We start from the raw sequence: 13441 nt of genomic DNA on the forward strand, positions 1-13441 counted from the left end.
TTCTGAGCTCTCTACTGTGTTCTGTTGGTCTATGTGTTTTTATGCCAGCACCATGCTGTTTTGGTTATTATAATTTCAATTTCAATTTTGGTTATTATAATTTGGTAGTATAATTTCAAATCAGTTAATGTGATTTTTCCAGTTTTGCTCAGGATGGCTTTGGCTACTCTGGGTCTTTTATGGTTCCATATAAACTTTAGGATTACTTTTTCTATTTCTGTGAAGAATGTCATTGGTATTTTGATGGGGATTGCATTGAATCTGTAGATTGCTTCTGGGAGCATGGACATTTTAACAATATTGATTCTTCCAATCCATTAGCATGGAATTTCCTTCCAGTTCTTTGTGTCCTCTTCAATTTCTTTCATCAATGTTTTATAGTTTTCTTTATAGAGATCTTTCACTTCTCTGGTTGTTTATTCCTAGGTATTTTATTTTATTTGTAGCTATAGTAAGTAGAATTACTTTCTTCGTTTCTTTTTCAGATTGTTTATTGCTGGCATGTAGTAATGCTACTGATTTTTGTATGTTAATTTTGTATCCTGAAACTTTACTGAATTTGTTTATCAGTTCTACTAATAATAGTTCTTTTGTGGAGTCTTTAGGTTTCTCTAGATATAGGATCATATCATCTGCAAACAAGGATAGTTTGACGTTCTCCTTTCCAATTTGGATGCCCTTTATTTCTTTCTTGTCTGATTACCCTAGCTAGAACTTTCAGTACTATATTGAATAACAGTGGTGAAAGTGGCATCTTTGTCTTATTCCAGATCTTAAAGGAAAAGCTTTCAGTTTTTCCCCATTCAATATGATACTAGCTGTGGATCTTCATACACAGCTTTTATTGTATTAAGGTAAGTTCCTTTTATAACTAGTTTTGAGAATTTTTATCATGAAGGGATGTTGAATTTTATCGAATGTTTTTTCAGTATCAATTGAAATGATCTTATAATTTTTGTCCTTCATTTTGATGATATGATGTATCACATTGATTGATTTACATCTCTTGAACCATCTTTGCATCCCTGGGATGAATCCCACTTGATCATGATGAATAACCTTTTTAATGTGTTGTTGAATTCGGTTTGCTAGTATTTTCTTGAGGATTTTTGCATCTATGTTGATCAGCGATATTAGCCTATCATATTTTGCTGTTGTTGTGTTTTGTCTGGCTTTGGTATCAGGGTGATACAGATCTTGTAGAATGAGTTTGGGAGTATTCTCTCCTCCTTAATTTTTTGGAATAGTTTAAGTAGGATTGGTATTTGTTCTTCTTTGAATGCTTGGTAGAATTCAGCAGTGAAGCTATCGGTTCCTGGGCTTTTCTTTGATGGGAGACCCCCCCCCCTTTTTTTAAGACAGTGTCTCCCTTTGTTGCCTGGGCTTGATTGGCATCATCAGAGCTCACTGCAACCTCAAACTCCGGGGCTCAAGCAATCCTCCAGCCTCAATCTACCAAGTAGCTGGGACTACAAGGCATGAATCACCATGCCCAGATAATTTTTCTATTTTTTGTAGAGACAGGATCTTGCTCTTGCCCAGGCTGGTCTTGAAATCCTGGCCTCAAACAATTCTCCCTCCTCAGCCTCCCAAACTGCTAGGATTATAGGCACGAGCCAGCCACCGTGAGTGCTCAGCCATGATGGAAGACTTTTTATTACTGCTTCTGTCTCATTACTTGTTATTGGTTTATTCAGATTTCAGATTTCTTCCTATTTCAATCTTGGTAGGTTGTTTGTGTCTAGGAATTTATCCATTTCTTCTAGGTTTTCCAATTCGTTGGCATATAGTTGCTCATATAGTTGCTTTGGATTTCTGCAGTATCAGTTGTAATGTCTCTTTTTTCATCTCTCATTTTATTTATTTGGGTCTTCTCTCTTTTTTTCTTAATTAATCTGGCTAAAGGTCGGTCAATTTTGTTTATCTTAAAAAAAAAAAAAACCCTAACTTTTCATTTTGTTGATCTTTTGTATTTTTTTTTTTTGTTGTTGTTGTTGTTTAAACTTCATTTACTTCTACTCTGATCTTTATTATTTCTTTTCTTCTACTAATCTGGGGTTTGGTTTGTTCTCGTTTGTCTAATTCTTTGAGATGTATCATTAACTTGTTTACTTGAAGGTTTTCTACTTTTATGACGTAGGCACTTACTGCTATAAACTTTCCTCTTATTACAGCTTGATACGTATAATTCCTTTTTTTTTTTTTTGAGACAGAGTCTCACTCTGTTGCCTAGGCTAGAGTGTCATGGCGTCAGCCTAGCTCACAGCAACCTCAAACTCCTGGGCTCAAGCCATCCTTCTGCCTCAGTCTCCCAAGCATCTGGGACTATAGGCATGCACCACCATGCCCAGCTAATTTTTTCTATATATTTTTAGTTGTCCAGTTAATTTCTTTCTATTTTTTTAGTAGAGACAGGGTCTCACTCTTGCTCAGGCTAGTCTCGAACTCTTGAGCTCAAATGATCCACCCACCTCCTCCTCCCAGAGTGCTAGGATCACAGGCATGAGTCACTGTGCCCAGCCTTGATATGTATAATTCTTATTGTTTAATAGAGGTTGCTGAATAATCCCTAATAAGTACACTGGAACATATTTACTATAGAGAGAGATTTAGTATGAAGCAGTTCTTTTTTGACATTATACACTGTATCTGAGCTTCTGGAGTCATCAGCAGAAGTGGGAGGGCCAACACAATATTATAGCTAAGGTCACAGAGCCAAAGTAATAGAAAGGGGACTAAACTCTACATCTCCTAATTGCATATATCAGACAGTCTCATGACATTCACTTTGAGGATAACATCTTACTGAAGTTCCAGAATATCTATGGCATTTATTTAATTCACAATTAAAAAAATCAGCCAGTAAAACTGATTAGAACTCAAGAGAAAAGAACACTCTAGCATTCTACCTTATTTCTCTCACTTTGGGGATGGCAGCACCTGCGACACCCTGAACTAAATGTGATACTTCAAAGAAAATGCCTAGTTAGGGCCTTATTCTTCTCAAATATCTGTGGTTGTTACTTTGTAATATGCCTCCAGGATGAATTTTCTGTAAAGAAAATTTATATCATAGGTCTGGGTGGACACTAAAGACTTCCTTTTCTTTCCTTCTTTCTTCTTTTCTTCCTTTCTTGTGCACGCATTCTCTCTCCCCCTCTCTTTCTTTCTTTTTTTTGATATTTTATATGTTTATCAAGGTACTACTTGTAAATACTTTAAAAAATTCTTATGGTTAAAAATAGTCATGTGGAACTAAAAGGCTCATAACAAAAAATATCTGGAGTATAATTTGCCACACATACATACACAGAGACAAAATCTAAAACAAAAAGAAAAAAACAAAAAACAAAAAGAAAAAAGCAGTGGCCTCCCCAAAGCCTGGGACACCCTTCGAGACTCTTTTACTCACTTCTTTTCATGTTTATCAACATTTTCCCAAATAAAACATTTATACTGTTATTTATAGATTTATGGATTTTAAACAGTACCTAATATGAGAGATGAGAATTCAATGCCATATACTTTCCCTCCCTCCAGCCTCCCAATATTGTTATTAATATATCGCAACTTTTTTATTAAATCAATGTTTCATGTTAACCACATTAAGACTTTATAAACGTGGTTTACTTCTGGATCAATTAGTCATATTATGATTACATTTACTTCTTATACAATTTTTGCTCTTGTTGGAAGTAATAATTGCCTTTGGTTTTTGTTTGCCAAATTTTCTATATCATCACTAATTCTTGCCAACATTATCACTAATACTTTCCAACAGAAATGTAAAAATGCCTAAACTATTTCAACAGAGTCAAACGTCACAATCTCTAGCAGGTTCACTGGAAACAAACCCCTGGAGCACTTCTTTCTCAGTCTCTCTAAGTCTGCACATAGCTGTCATCTTGGGACTTCCCTTTGCTTCTTTCCTAGGTTTATTCCACTTCCTAAAACCCATTTTTTAAAATTCTTTATAGAGATGGGGTCTTGCTAGGTCGCCCAGGCTGGTCTCAAACTCATGGCCTCAGGTGATCCCCTGCCTTGGCTTCCCAGAGTGCTGGGTTTACAGGTGTGAGCCATCACACTTGGCATATTTTTTGTTTTTTTGTTTTTTTTTTTTTTTTAGAGACAATGTCTTGCTTTGTCACCCAGGCTCACTGCAGCCTTGAACTCCTGGGCTCAAGCAGTCGGCCCACCTTGGCCTCCCAAAGTGCTGGAATTATAGGCTTTGAGCTATTGTACCCTGCCATTGATTTTTATATCCATACATATTTGTACATATTTATGAGGTACATGTGATATTTTGTTACATGCATAGAATGTGTAATGAAAAAGTCAGGGTATGCAGTATATCCGGCCCCTCAAGCATTTATTATTTCTATGTGTTGGGAGCATTTCAAGTCCTCTCTTCTAGCTATTTTAGAATATATAATATTAATACATTGTTGTCAACTATAGTCACCCTATTCTCTGCTAGCGAACATTAGAACTTATTCCTTCTATTTAACTGTATGTTTGTACCCATTAACCAATCTCTCTTCATCCGTGCTCCTCCCCCCCCCCCGCCCCCCACACACACATACACACACACCCCATTCCCAGTCTCTGGTAACTATCATTTGACAGTCTACTTCCATGAGATCAACTTTTTTTTTTTTTCAGCTCCCATATATAAGTGACAACATGTGATATTTGTCCTTCTGTGTCGGGCTTATTTCACTTAACATAATGACATCCAGTTCCATCCATGTTGCTGCAAATGCCATGATTTCACTTTTTTATGGCTGCATAGTAATCCATTGTGTAAATATACCACATTTTCTTTATCCATTCATCTGTTGATGGACACTTAGGTTGATTCCATATCTTGGCTATTGTGAGTAGTGCTGCAATAAAGTTGGGGGTGCAGGTATCCCTTTGATATACTGACTTCCTTTCCTTTGGATAAACACTCAGTAGTGGGATTGCTGGATCGTAGCATAGTTCTATGTTTAATCTTTTGAGAAATCTCCATACCGTTTTCCATAATGGCTGTACTAATTTACATTCCCACATGCCCACCAACAATCAGTGTATGACTTCCTTTTTCTCCACATTCTCATCAGCATGTTATTTTTTGTCTTTTTGATAATAGCCATTCTAACTGGGGTAAGATGATATCTCATTGTGGTTTTGATATGTATTTCCCTGATGACTAGTGTCATTGAACATTTTTTCATATACCTGTCAGCCATTTGTATGCCTTCTTTTGAGAAATGTCTATTCAGATTATTTGTCCACTTTTTAAGGGACTGTTTGGCTTTTTGCTATTGTTTGAGTTCCTTTTATATTCTGGATGTTAGTCCCTTGTCAGATGCATCGTTTGCAAATATTTTCTCCCATTCAACAGGGTGTCTCTTCACTGTTGATTGTTTCCCTAGCCGTGCAAACACCTTTTAGTTTAATATAGTCCTGTTTGTCTATTTCTGATATTGTTGCCTGTGCTTTTGGGGTCTTAGCCATAAAGTTTTTCCCTAGACAGACCACTGTCCTGGAGTATTTCTTTTCTTTTTTTTTTTTTTCCTAGCAATTTTAGATTTTCAGGTCTTACATTTAAGTCTTTACTCCATTTTGAGTTGATTTTTATATATGGTGAGATAGGGGTCTAATTTCTTTCTTCTCCAACTGGATATCCAGTTTTCCCAGCATCATTTATTGAACAGGGTGCCCTTTCCCCAACATATATTCTTGGCGCCATTGTTGAAAATCATTTGGTTATAAACACGTAGATTTAATTTTGGATTCTCTATTCTGTTCCACTGATCTATGTATCTGTTTTTATATCAATACTATGCATTTTAGTTAGTATGGCCTTGTAATATATTTTGAAGTCAGATAACGTGATCCCTCCAGCTTTGTTCTTTTTGTTCACACAATTGCTTTGGCTACTTGGGCTCTTTTTTATTCCATATGAATTTTAACATTGTTTTTTCAGTCTTTCTTATTTTAGTAGAGCAGATCCTCCTGTATTTTCCTGGGAAAAGTTATGTGGGGAGGGGGGTAAATTTTTGATCCTTGCATGCCTAAAAATATTTTTTCATCCTTCGTACTTGATTAATATGACTTACTATAGAATTCTAGGTTGAAAATAATTTTCTCTCAGAATTTTGAAAGCATTGCTTCATTGCCTTCTAGCCACCAATGTTACCATTGAGAAATGTGCTACTGCTATTACCTACTCTTTTACAAGTAATTCATTCCCATTTCTCTGTTTTGTTTTGTTTTTGGTTGGTTTTTTTTTTTTTTTTTTTTTTTTGAGACAGTGTCTTGTTCTTTCACCCCAACTACAGTGGAGTGGCATCATCATAGCTCACTGCAACTTCAAACTCCTGGGTTCAAGAGATCCTCCTGCCTTAGTCTCCCAAGTAGCTGGGACTACAAGTGCACATCATCATGCCCTGCTAATTTTTCTATTTTTAGTAGAGATGGGGGTCTCGCTCTTGTTCAGGCTGGTTTCAAACTACTGACCTCAAGCAATCCTCCTGCCTCAGCCTCCCAGAGTGCTAGGATAATAGGCATTAGCCACCTCACCCAGCCCCCCTGCTCCCTCTTTATCTCCTACCACCATGATTTTTTAATCTTCTCTTTATTCTTTGTGTTCAGAAATTTCATGATGATGTGCCTTAGTGTTTTGGGTTTTTTTTCCCCTTCATTATGCTGGGTACTCCACAGGCTCTGCTAATTTGGAAACTCGTGTCCTTCAGTTATCAGATATTTTTTTGTAGTTTCATTGATAATTTCCTTATCTCCATTTTTTCTCTACTTCTAGAACTCTTCCTATTAATCTAATGTTAGACCTTATAGATTCATCCACTAATTATCTTTTCTCTCTTATTTTCCATTTGTCTTCTTGTTTTATTTTCTGTAAGATTTCCTCAACTTGATATAGTAAGACTTCTGTAAATTATTTAGTTTTCTATTATATTTTTAATTTCCCAGAGCTGTTACTTATTCTCAGATTGTTCCATTTTGGGAGCACCTTATCTTTGCTTTATGGATGCAGTATTTTCTACTACCTCTTATAGCAGCAGTCTCCAACCTTATTGGCACCAAGGACAGGCTTCATGGAAGACAATTCTTCCCCGGACTGGGGTTGGGGGTGGTGGCCAATGGCGAGAGATGAGGAGCAGCTGTAGATACAGATGAAGCTTTGCTTGCTTGCCCGCCGCTCACCTCCTGCTGTGCAGTTGGTTCCTAACAGGCTACACACGATTACCGGTCTGCAGCCCAGGGGTTGGGGACCGCAGTCTTAGAGGATGCTTATTGTTTTTTAAAAAATATTCTTCTGTTCTCTTTAGTATGTTTTCTTTGAGTTTTTCTTTTCCATTTATATATGATGCTGCCTTTCTTGGTGAAAGTTTATCTTAAATATCTGGTGATCTTTTGCTGTCCTTCTATATTTAAGGGTAAATCACTAAATAGGTGTTTGGAAGCTCTGTGTTAACAGGAAGCTTGTCAGTTGGTGGGTCTCACTGTACCCACAATAAAGTGGGTACCTAGCTGTTTTCTTGGGGAACCTTCAAGTATCAGTATCTATAGATCTTTCCTCTGGGTTTATTTAACTTCCTCCCAAAATTAATTCTCCAATATCCTACCTGGAGAATATAAGCCTTGCTGTCAGCATTCTTAGAGCAAAATTCAGCAGGAGGGCTGGGTGAGTTTCATCATTTAGCATGTAGATCATTCATCTAATCTCTGTTTTCAGTCTAGTATCCTCCTAACCTTGTCTTCCCAGCTATTATCTTTAGCTGTGCCTGGTATCTCAGAGTCTGGAGCTTCTCTAGTTCAATTGTGTCACAGAATAAACCTGCAGGGTCTGTCAGAGAAATGAAAGGGTAGTTGTCTAAGTGAGCAGCATGTGGGAAGAGATCTGGTAGTTTAACTTCCTATAAAGACTTTCAGCCAATCTCCTCTTTTCAGCCCCTTACAACACCTCTACTTCTGTACCATCTATTCCTTCCAATTCCTGACATGCTAGTGTTCTGCAATATGAACCTGATTGTCTCTTGTTAGTATATGCCTCTGCAAGCATTTAAAATTAATTATTTTCTCAGCTCAACTATGGCTTTCCATCTTCCAAAAATGTGTTGCTATCATCTGCTACTGTCTTCCTTCTTATTCTCTTCATCCTAGTAGGCTGGTAAACCTAAAAATTTTACCTCACTGTCATTTTAGTGATTTGGGGGAGTGAACAGGGATACACATTTGTGTTTAATCTGTCCACACATTAGCAGAAGTGCAAGAATGTCAAGATGTTCACTCTTTGCTCCCATAAAGAAAAAGTTAGAGCCAAAAAATTCAGAGATAAAATTCTGCCTTCATTGGCCAAAGTGGCAAAAGCAGGAGTCTGAGAATTTCATACTGTGTCCAAGTTCTATTCTTATAATTTACTGGTTATTTGATGTTAGGTAAGTTAAATTTTCTGACAAAATGTTTTCTTATCTGTAAAGTGGTGATAATCATCCCTACACAGTCTATCTTACTTGTAATGACCAAGATAATTGATATAAATGCATATACATCATATATCAAGAACTCTGTTATTAATAGGCATAGTTAAATACATTTTGAGAGGCACTGTAACATAGTAGAAAGAATATAAGCTTCAGAGTCACACAGACTTGGGCTTGAAGTCTGTCATTTATTGTGTTTTCTTGGATAAGTGACTTAAACTCTCTGAGCCTTATTTTCCCCTTTATTTATAAAATGGGTATAATATTATTAACTTGACAAGACTGTTGTATTAAATGAGATAATGCATGTAACATATCTGCTACAGGGCCTGACACTTACTAGGTACTCAATAGATGTTAATTCTTCCTCTTATCCTCCTAATTTGGGTCCAGCTTTCTTATACTAACATGAAAATCCTGACCTTGTATTTCCTCAGTAAATGCTAAATCACATTGACAATTAGCATCTTGGATCATCAACAATCTTCATAAAAGCTATTTATTTGCTGTTTTGTCAGGACCAAATTATAAGGTGAACAGCCCAAATTGAAAGGGTTCAGCATACAAATCCTTTGAAGTGGTAACAGGTTACTACTGAGGGAGCTTTAGGAACATTTTGGTATGACGTAAGGCGTCAAACTTGTAATGAATATTAAGAGATGAGGGACGCCAGAATACCAGGAAAAACTACTACTCAAAAAACTATCTTAATAGTTTTTTTTTGTTGTTGTTTTTTGTTTTTATTTGATCCTCATACAAATCCAGAGCTTGCAGGCTTTATGACCCCATTTGAAGACGAAGGAACAAAGGAGCAAATTGTTTGAGATTCATCAGTCATTAGGAACCACCAAGAACTCCAACCCTGGTTTTTGACTCTCAATTGAGTGCTCTTTTTTAAAAATTTGTGATAAAATACATTTACCATCTTAACCATTTTTTAAGTGTATAGTTACGTACATTCACATTGTTGTACAACCAGCTTCCAGAATTCTTTTCATCTTGCAAAACTGAAACCCTACCCATTAAACAACTCCCCCTTTCCCCCCTCCCCATATCCCCATGGCAACCACCATTCTACTTTCTGTTTCTATGAATTTGACTACTCTAGGCACCTCATACAAATGGGATAATACAGTATTTGTCTTTTTGTGGCTAGCTTATTTCACTTAGCATAATGTCCTCAAGGTTCATCCGTATTGTGGCATGTAAGAATTTCCTTCCTTTTTAAGGCTGAATCATCTTCCATTATATGTATATACCATATTTTGCTTATCTATTCATGCATTGTTGGATACCTGTGATGCTTCCACCTCTCAGCTCTTGTGAATAATGCTGCTATGAACTTGGGTGTACAAGTATCTCTTTGAGATGCTGCTTTCAGGTTTTTGTTTTTGTTTGACATTTACCCAGTAGTTGAATTGCTGGATCATGTGGTCATTCTATTTAAAAATTTTTGAGAAACCACCATACTGTTTTCCGTAGCAGTTACACCATTTTACAGTTTTACCACCAGTACACAAAGGTTCCAATTTCTCCTTGCTAACATGAGTCATTTTCTAGAGTTTTAAAAAAAAAATTTTTTAAATAGCCATTCTAATGTATGTGAGGTGGTATTTCATTGTGGTTTTCTTAAGAGTTTTGAAGTCTTTTGTACAGATGTCAAGTTACTGAGTAACTCCGGGAAACATCACCAAAAATTTATAGTATTAGGAGCCTATTAGAGTTAAGATGCTGTAGGAGGCATTGTTTTAACATATGGTTCTTGCTCTCAAGGATTTTATAATCTAGCTGGAGAAAAGGACATATGTATTTAAAAATAAGTAACAATGCAAGACAGAAAAGTCTAAATGCTCATCAATGACATTACTAAATATTACATGATGACAGAAAAGGGTAAAATTATCACAGGCTAGGTTGATTAGCAAAGGCTGTAACTGATACTTGAGGATTGACTCACAATAACCAAATTCATAAGAGACTGTGGTATAAAGTATGACTCTAATTTACTAATACACATTCATTCATTCATTCATCAAATACTTACAAAGAATCTACTTTGTGCTAGGCATTGTTCTGAAGAACTAGGGACGGAGCTGTGATTAACAATTTCCTGTCCTCACAGAGTTACATTCTCTGTGGAATACAATATAACGTAGAATGTATTTTTCCAGAGACTAAAATATTTGTGTTTGCTGTCCAGAGCATTTCCTTCTCAGTGTAAAGGTACCAATGAATCTAAGTTGGCAATCAAAATATTGTTTGGTGAATGATCAGAAAAAGGTGGTATTAAGATCCATTTCATTCAGGCCACAGGGAAAGCTTATATATGTCCTAGAGTAAGTTTACCTAATGACTAGTTTAACGACGTTCTTTGGATTCACGATTTCTCGATCCTGAACACTGCTGGATGAAAAAACAGATCCTGGCATATTCCTCTTTCTGGATTCCAGGTGAACCATTTCAATTCTAACATATTTTTTCAGACATATTAGAATATAATTGATTTTAATTATGTTAGCTTTAGTCATTTTTACTATATATGATTAAATAAAGGCTCCAACTTCAACTATTTCACTGTAAGCAATAATGTTGTAATGTTGGATACTACTGGATTTTCCTCCATTAATTCAACAAATATTTACCAAATGTTTATTAAGTTCCTATGATGAACAGGCACTCTGCTAGGTATTGGGAATATTGGAGTTAACAAAAGAGATTTTTGTACTTATCCTTAGGAAATGTACATACATTCTAGTAGTGAAGATTAAGAAAATCACACTAGGTGCAGTGGCTGTTAAAAACAAACAAAACAACAACAAAAACAACAAAGAAAATCACCAGTAAACAACAGACCAATAAATAAATTATGGTAAGTGTTATGAAGGGACAAGAGGAAAATGTTGGAGTATTCAAGAAAGAGATGACAATCACAGGGACTATGCTAGTGGCAGTGGAGATGAGATAAGTGGTTAAATTTGAGATCTATTTTGGACAACCAGTCAACAAGACTTAATAATGAACTGGATGATGAATGTGAGGGAAAGGAAGGAATCAGGTAACTCCTGAGTTTCTGACTTAAGCAACTGGGTAGAGAGCAGGGCCTTTAACTGAGATGAGGAAGACTTGGTGTAGGAAATAGTCAGAGTTCTGTTTTAGACACAATAACTTTGAGATCTCTGTCAGACAAGCAAATGTGGAGAAGTAGGTACTTGGATATGTGCAGCCAGAACTCAGAGGAGAAGTCTGGATTGGAAATATGGATTTAGAAATCATTGACATAACAATGCTATTAGAAAGAGTATTTCCTGGTCAACTTGCTTAGAATTAGTGATTTCTAAATTCCCTAGAGCCACATTTAAAGATAACCTCTTAAGTCATTTCTACATATGACTAAATTAATAATTAAGAATTAATTCTTGTGATGGTATTTGGAAGTTAAAAAAAAAAGGGAAAAAAAGAATTAATTCCTACTAGTGTAGTTCTCAAAGGATAATCCCATGCCAGACTTCTTTGGGGGAGCCTCACTGTACCTTCTGTCTACTATATCAACCCAAAGATAAACTCAGGGTCACTAGATGCTTTTCATTAAAAAGAAGCTCAGTTACGTTTCTCTTTTCTTCATCAAAGCTGACTCTTAAAGCATTAAAGGGCCCATCTAATGAGGTACTCATAGACAAAAAGAGTTGAACAGGTCTGAATTTCTACATGGATTAGAACTCTATTTTAATTATGTTTTCTGTAAAACATGGGTGTTAAATATCACCCATGAGGATGTGTGGCCTTGCTTACCAAGTAAGAAAAGAACTGGACTAAGAATCATGACATCTGGGCTCTATTTCAAGTAGTCATTATTTCACTTTAAGTCCTACTCTCTATAGACCTGCTATTTCATGGGTCAAGTGAAGGCTATGGAATATTTTAAAGCCAATGAAAACATAAAATTAAGCATACAACTGAACACTATCATCATTAACTTACTGTTGGGCACCTGGAGATCTGGGATGGTGCTGTGCATAAAGAATGGCCCAGAGTGAAGATTCCAGTAGTCTGTTTCTAGATTTCTCACCATTTTTTGTGGACTCCATAATTTGGCTTCTGTGTTTATAAAATAGTAAAGTCACAGTGATTTCTCTTACACATATGAGAAAAAAATTAATAAATGTCTATATGCTTTGCAGATTCCTAGATGAAAGAAGTTATGAAAATATAAGTGATTATTTGTATTGATGCTAAGTAGGCTCTATCTCTTGGAAAACCAGGAAAAGCTTAGCTATCATTGCTTTGTGACTTTTGCCAGTTCCCCAGGGAATCTTGGCTTTCCCTGGAAAACAAACTACTACCTTGGAGGAAGCCTGAAATCTCTGAAGGAAGCCTTCTTGTAAGTAGCCAGTTCAGGGAGGTTATACCTGGTACCATGCTGTAAAGGAAAAGAAATTTTTTCATCAAAGTGGTCAAGACTATTTGCTAAGCATACCAACATTTCCCAAACAGGGAATGGAGGTACAAAAAGGCTTCATTAAGACTTTGTTAGTGTGACTTTGTTAGTGTGTACTGAGTAATTTAAGGGTGGTTTCCTATGAGCTCCTTTTTTTTTTTTTTAACCTTTATCACTTCTCTTCTCCCTTTGTTTTTTTCTACTTCATTTGTTTTCCCTTTCTCTATCTTCATTTTCCTAGTTGAACAGGGTTTTTAAAAACTTAGTCCACACTATTTCCCTCTATCCTCTTCAAGGCCTCCCCACTTAATGCAATTTGAGCATGCCCCAAATGTTTGTTATCTGTCAGTGGTCCAAGAAGAGGTAAATGGTGTATATCAGTGGTTCTCAACCAGGGGTGATTTGCACACCGCCCCCCCCCCCCAACCTAGGACATTTGGCAATGTCTGGAGACATTTTTGGTTGTCATAACTAGGGGGAGGGCGCAATTGGCATCTAGTGGATACAGGCCAGA

This window comes from Eulemur rufifrons, chromosome 20 (genome assembly GCF_041146395.1).
Source record: "Eulemur rufifrons isolate Redbay chromosome 20, OSU_ERuf_1, whole genome shotgun sequence".
Lineage (NCBI taxonomy): Eukaryota > Metazoa > Chordata > Mammalia > Primates > Lemuridae > Eulemur > Eulemur rufifrons.